This window comes from Natator depressus, chromosome 6 (assembly GCF_965152275.1).
Source record: "Natator depressus isolate rNatDep1 chromosome 6, rNatDep2.hap1, whole genome shotgun sequence".
NCBI lineage: Eukaryota > Metazoa > Chordata > Testudines > Cheloniidae > Natator > Natator depressus.
The window spans coordinates 15,193,619-15,199,718 of NC_134239.1; the positions used below are offsets into that span (position 1 = coordinate 15,193,619).

At 57.1% G+C, this 6,100-nt stretch overlaps 2 non-coding genes across 2 annotated transcripts; one reads left to right on the top strand and one right to left on the bottom strand.

The window, feature by feature from the left end:
* The first annotated feature begins 857 nt into the window (after window positions 1-857).
* Window positions 858-930, top strand: TRNAK-UUU (transfer RNA lysine (anticodon UUU)). The gene has a single exon. It is a non-coding gene; the product is annotated as a tRNA-Lys (tRNA).
* Window positions 931-1,492: 562 nt separating this feature from the next.
* On the bottom strand, window positions 1,493-1,565 carry TRNAV-UAC (transfer RNA valine (anticodon UAC)). Its single transcript has one exon. It is a non-coding gene; the product is annotated as a tRNA-Val (tRNA).
* Window positions 1,566-6,100: the final 4,535 nt, after the last annotated feature.

Consider the following 6,100-nt stretch of genomic DNA (forward strand, 5'->3'; position numbering starts at 1 on the left):
GGGGGAGACAGGACCTTGGGGGTGGCTCTTTATCTAGCTTTCCCTACCCCAGCAGGAGAGCGTGGTGAGACTGGGAACTCCTGGTTTCCCACCCGACCCCCCAATGTGGGAGAAGGCGGGTTAGCTTAATGTTGCTGTGATGGCAAATGGGGAGCCAGTGCAACAGTTTGTAAGAGAGTGATGGGACCAAGTCCCCCAGGTGAAGAAGGTAATCTCAGTGGTTGTGTGTGGCTGGGCATCACCTCGGTTGAACTGGTGTGTCTCAAACACACTAGGGCATCTGAATTTAGCAGATCATACCCTATTTCTCAAATAATGCATTAGAACAGAGTGCAATTTGCTCTACACCTGGGTGGCATGTTCGAGCTCAGGGCGCTGCTCAGTGTGTGCCCGATAAACAGGACCCAGGGAAGTTTCACAAAGGGAATGCAGGGTTAGCATTTCTCAAATGTGGCCACTGTGTCCACATGCAGCCACCAGGGGGTTTTCCTGCAGCCACGACAGCCTTCTGGGGGGAGATGGAGGAAGGGGCAAAGCCATAGGACTCCAGGGGTGGTTAAAAGGTAACAGAAAGATAAGCACAATGCAGGCTAGGGTTAGGTATAATAATTTTTTTGGGGGGGTAGCCAGGTTCAAGCTCCTGCTTCTGATAAACTAAATTATATCTAAGAGCTGCTGCTTTGTCTTCTTTTTTTTTCTTTTTTTTTTTGGTCTCTTGTATGTTTTCTCCCCAGGTTTTGGACATCCCGTGTTGTTTAAATGAACATGCAGACATGGCTACAAATACATTGAAACTGCAGCTAATACAATTGCTTGGATTAGTGATTCTCAGCTGTGGGAAAAGATATCTGATGGCTGCATGGATAGCTCAGTTGGCAGAACATCAGACTTTTAATCTGAGGGTTGAGGGTTCAAGTCCCTGTTCGGGCGATACCAATGACTTTTTATCCCCAATCCCCTTGCCTCACCTGGGCGTACAGAGGCTGCAGACCATGGGGTGGTTCTGGGAAAAGGCCAGGACCGAGTGACCCTTTGACCACCTACCCCAGCCACCCTCTGGCCCTTACCCATCTACTCCAGTCCTCTGGCACTGCTGGGAGACTCCTCTCTCTCTGTCTCTCTCTCCATGGGCAGTTACATTCTTCTCCCAGGAGGGAATGTCACCAGCAGGGTCAGGGCTCAGGGGCAGACACCTGTGAGGGGGCAATTGGCTCCTTCCTCTGATCACCCCCTGGGAGTGGTGGGGGGGATTCTACTGATCCCTTTTGCCCTGCTTGGAGTGGGGGCTGGTGCTGGCACCTCTGCCAGTCCCTAGTGAAGGGACAGAGCCCTGCACTCCCAGGGCTGGATGTAGTACGTTCAATCAGGGGCAACTGGCAGAAACAATGGGTGACACCACCTCTCCCCTGCTGGGGGATAAAATCAACTCTTGAGGAGAGGTACATGGGGCTCACTAGCATTATTTACTGCTGCCTGTAAAATGACCCAAAGTTGGTTCCACTGGGGCTTGAACCCAGGACCTTCTGCGTGTAAAGCAGATGTGATAACCACTACACTATGGAACCATCTTCTGTAGGTTGGCTCCCCTTCTGGCAGGCCAGGGGTCATACAGCAGTTGGGAGGAACACAGCTGCTGTGGGCAGACCCAGGAGATGCTGGGAGTTCACCTTGCCCAGTGCTCAGAGCACCTGCCTGGCTGCAGGAAACCACATAGCTAGGGTCAGTGCGGTGGTTGCTTGCAGATCACTCACTATGACCAGCTGCTTCCCCAAGAAGGGTGCGAAGTCTGCGTGCATGGGGCTGGGGAAGTGGGGGTGGGAAGGATCCCGGAGCTATGGTGAATGCCAGCCAGCTGTGTGCACCCTAGAAAAACCAGCCATGTCCAGAAACGCTCCCCCTCTGTTGCTGCTCCCATTTGCGCCCGTTATAGAGTGACCTAAAATAATTGGTAAATAATAATGCCACGCGTTTAGCTACCACTCTTTAATCGGTAGCTCTCACATAGCTTTACAGAGGATGGCAAGGTCACTGCCTCCATTTCACAGATGGGGAAACTGAGGTGAAGGTAATCATCACTCACAGTCACCTGGCCAGGCTGAGACTGGAAGGCAGGGCTGAATCCTAGCCCAGTGCAATACCCACTAGGCCACCACCACCTCCAGCACCATACCTTCGTGAACAATGCTCCCTGCCCCCAGGCAGTGCCAGGGCTAGGAGACAGTGCTGCACAGAACGGGGGGAGTGCTAGCTGGGGGGGGAGGGTCTGGGGGAGGGCTGGATTAAGCGGGGAGGTCAGTGGTAGGTGAGTGAAGGCTGCAGGGTATCAGGGGAGGCTGGCTCAAAGGGGAGTGGATGGTTGTCTGGGATGTTAGGTGGGGGCGGGGCTGAGTAATGGGGTGTTGGGGGGATGCAAAAAGGGGCTGTCTGAGGAGAGCGGGTGGGGCCAGATGGGGGGGGCCCCGGGAGGGTCTCTCAGGGGAGAGGTGGGGGGGGCAGGATGGGGGGTGGTGGGAGCAGCTGGCTGCTGGACAGTCAAGTGGGTGAGGCCGGGGGTCTATGGGAAGCCGGGGGTGGTGGGGTCAGTGGCTGAAGAGAAGTCTGGGCCCCGGCTGGCCGCTGGAGGGAGGGGGCTGGGCGGATCTGTACTGCACGTGGTCTGGGGGAGCAGGGGGCGAGGGCGGAGCCGGTCTCTCCCCAGGCTGCCACCTGTGGCTCCGCGGCTCTGGGCTCCAGCCGGGACCAGCCGAGCGACTCCGCAGTGGTCTCTGGTGCCCGGCAGCGGCCATTGCAGCACCGCTGCAGAAGGACTTGGACAACTGCAGCCCCCAGCTCAGTGGTGTCAGGCCCTAATAGGCAGAATTGGGCTTTTTAAAGTCTCTTTAATTTCTGAGGCGCCACGGCCCGCAGGGTTTTGCGCTGCTTTTATTGGGAGATTGCTTATTTGGGCTTTCTATGCAGTAGGCACCTCACTTCTGTGCTGCTGGGAGCCCGGCCAGCAGCCACCCGCTTGCCAGCCGCCCAGCTCTGAAGGCAGCAGCCCGCTGCCAGCAGCAGCGAGAAGTGAGGGTGGCTGTACACCACAGCATGCAAGGATGGGGCGGCAGTGGCAGGGACTCCCCTGCCTTGCTCCCCTGGGATCCATTGCCCTGGAGATAGGGTGGCAGGCAGGGTCTCCCCCCGCAGCCCCTTGCTTCCCCTAGGAGAGCCCCCTGCATGGGGATGTCAGGCTGACCTCGGGGAGAGTGCAGGATTCTGCCCCAACCAGACGCTCCGCCCTGGGGGCTCTGGTGCCCGCAGCTGTGGCTCCCCCAGCTGGGCTCCCAGGCACTGAGAGCTGCTGTAGGAAGCAGGGGTGCCCGGTGGGGGAGGGGGCAGTGCCAGGAGGTCACAATAGGCCCTGAGACCCATGTCAAAGTGGCAGTTCTAGCCAGAAAGCAGGACGGGAACCCAGCCAGCCCTTGCTGGCGCAGAGCCTGCCTCTGCCCCTCTCTCCGCAGGGCACTGCAAGGGGAGTCGAGCAGCAAGCTTGGAGCGGTCCCAGCCCATTACATAGGGGCCTGGCTGGCCACCCCCAGGTCCATGAGCCCGATGCAGTGCTGCCGTCAACCAGGACACGTGCTGCCGACCCCACCCCCTGCCGCAGCCTCCTCTGTCCCGCTGGCTGGGGTCAGTCACGCAGAGAATGGCCCTGGCACCACCTCCCACTCCTCGCTCCCTCGGGTGTCCCTAGTGCCATCCCCTGCCCCTCGCTTGCTGTCTGGCTCTCCCTCCATGCGCTAGCAGAGCTTAGTGCTCACCCCACTCATCCTCAAGGAGGCTTCAGGCTGAAGGGCGGGGAAGACCTTTCGTAGTCAGTGTTGGCTGTTGACTATGGAAAGACAGAGGCGCGTGTGTGTCATCTCTTCCCCCCCCCCCCCCGCCAACCATCTTGCTAAACCCTGTTGCAAACATTTGAGTTTTTCCTTTCCAAGCTGGAGGAGGAAAATCTCCCACTGTTCCTGCCCCCTTTGGTGTTTATGCAGGGCTTAATTTGTGCGGGGGCAGCCTTTTCACTACAAATTAAGCCCTGACCCCATTCCCCTCCCTCTGAAACGGGTTTCGTGTGGTTTGAGAGGCAGTGTCGGGTTTTTTTTCCTCCTTGAGACTTGGCAACACTACAGTTGGGCTAGGCTGGCAGCCATAAACCAGGCTGGAGAGGGGTGTCCTGCTGCTAGCCAGCCCTGGTCCTGCAGTGAGTGCCCTGCTTTTGCAGCAGCTCCAGTTGCATTCACCCAGGGCTGTATGTGTTTAATTAAATACATGGTGGATGGCATAGTCTACTGGATAGATCAGTGGATGGGCACTCATGATAGTCAGGTTCTAGTCCCATCTCGCCCAATGTCACCCCGCAGGCCAGTGGCTAATTCCTACCAGTGCTCTGTAGGTGCCTCAGTTTTCCCCACTCTAGAACAGGGATAACCCTGCTCTGCTGATGAACTAGCACTAGGTGTCGTCATTTCTGAAGGCAGCTTTGCCCCAACCTTTCAGCTTGCAGGAGGCTGCAGCGTTCTGGGTGGAAGATATGTAGCAGTCACGCTGAAGCAGGAGGGTTGAGTAGCAGGATGAATCTCACTCTTTCCTTGCACCATAAATTGGTGCAAAGGGAGGGCTAAGCCAGGAAGGATCACCCCCTCGCATGCTGCTTCTGCAGCAGGAGGCTACAGGGGTGCAATTCCTCCCCCTGCTCCCCTCAATGCATTATGAGAGTCAGTTTATTTTGGTGATTATCCCTGAGGATCCCTGCCCTGCACCTCCCACTCCCAGCCCTCTAGCCAGGGTGGGCAGGAGAAGCATGTAGTATTATGGTCTGAAACTGACTCTAGGGGGCACCTAGGGGTGTAGCATGGAGCAAAATTGGTTAGTGGAAGAAGGGGAAGCAGAGAATAATTGGCTTTACACCCAAGGGCTAGGGCTAGCTTAGCTTGGTAAGCAGCTCACTCCTCTGAGAGCCCCCCCTGCTGTTATCTGGTGCTGCTGCGATGGGGAACTTCCCACTTCTACCCCCTACAGGTCCTAGGACACACCCCTGCCTTCCAGTGCAAGAGGATCTGGGGACATAGGGTGCTGCACACCCCACTACACCAGCACCTACAGAGCTGAAATGGAGAGAGGAGGCTGGAGCCATGCCCCGCCCACCCATCAGCCTAGGGAGCTCTATTCCTCTCCTATGCTGGTGGGGACACTGGGGGGGGGCGTTCCCCAGATTCCCCACCTAACCCCCCAACCCAGAGAGGGTCCATCACCCCCACAACTAGTGACCACAGGCCCACCTCTACCAGTGCTTCAAGGAACAGCTTCTAACCAGGGCTGTGTGCATGTTGCTAACATGAGCACAGCCAGAGTGTGAAAGGGGGATGTGTGGGAGAGGGGACAACAGGGCATTCTGGGGGCAGAGGGAAGGGGAATGCCCCCCCCCCCCACCATGGAGTAGCCCATGGTCCAGTGGCAGATTTTTTGAAAGGAGGGCCTTCTTAAAACATTGCCAGGCCAGCACTTAATGCCCCTCACCCCCCGACACTGTGTGGCCCTGTTTGAACCAGGGGACAGCTGTCCACCACTGCTTTGACTAGAGGGAACCAAGGGGTATGGACTGGGCCTGGCCTATCTCCAACCAGCATTGGAAGGACTGGCAAAAGCCAGGAAGTGGGGGTCCTAGGGAAGCCAAGTGCATCTATGATGGAGAAGGAAATGGGGGGGGGGGTTCATTGCCCTCTGCCTGTGACCCCCCATTGCAAAATCATACCCACACCCTCAATCTTTCCATCGAATCTAAGCCAACTCTGCTGGGCAGTGGCTTGAAGGGAGCATGTCCTAGCCTTGCAGGCCTCTGTCACCATATACAGCCTGCCTGAAGGCCTGCATGCTGAAGAGGGGGAGAGACACCTACACAAGTCAGGGAGGAAAAGCAGGGGGTGGCTGTCTTCACTCATTCCATGGCCTCTCGCTCCATGGTACACAGATGAACCTACCATAACCAGAGGGGGAGGGGACTTTGGGACCAACATCCTGATTGCCAGCCCCTGTGCAGAAGCAGCCAGCCACAGAGACAGCCCCAAGCCAG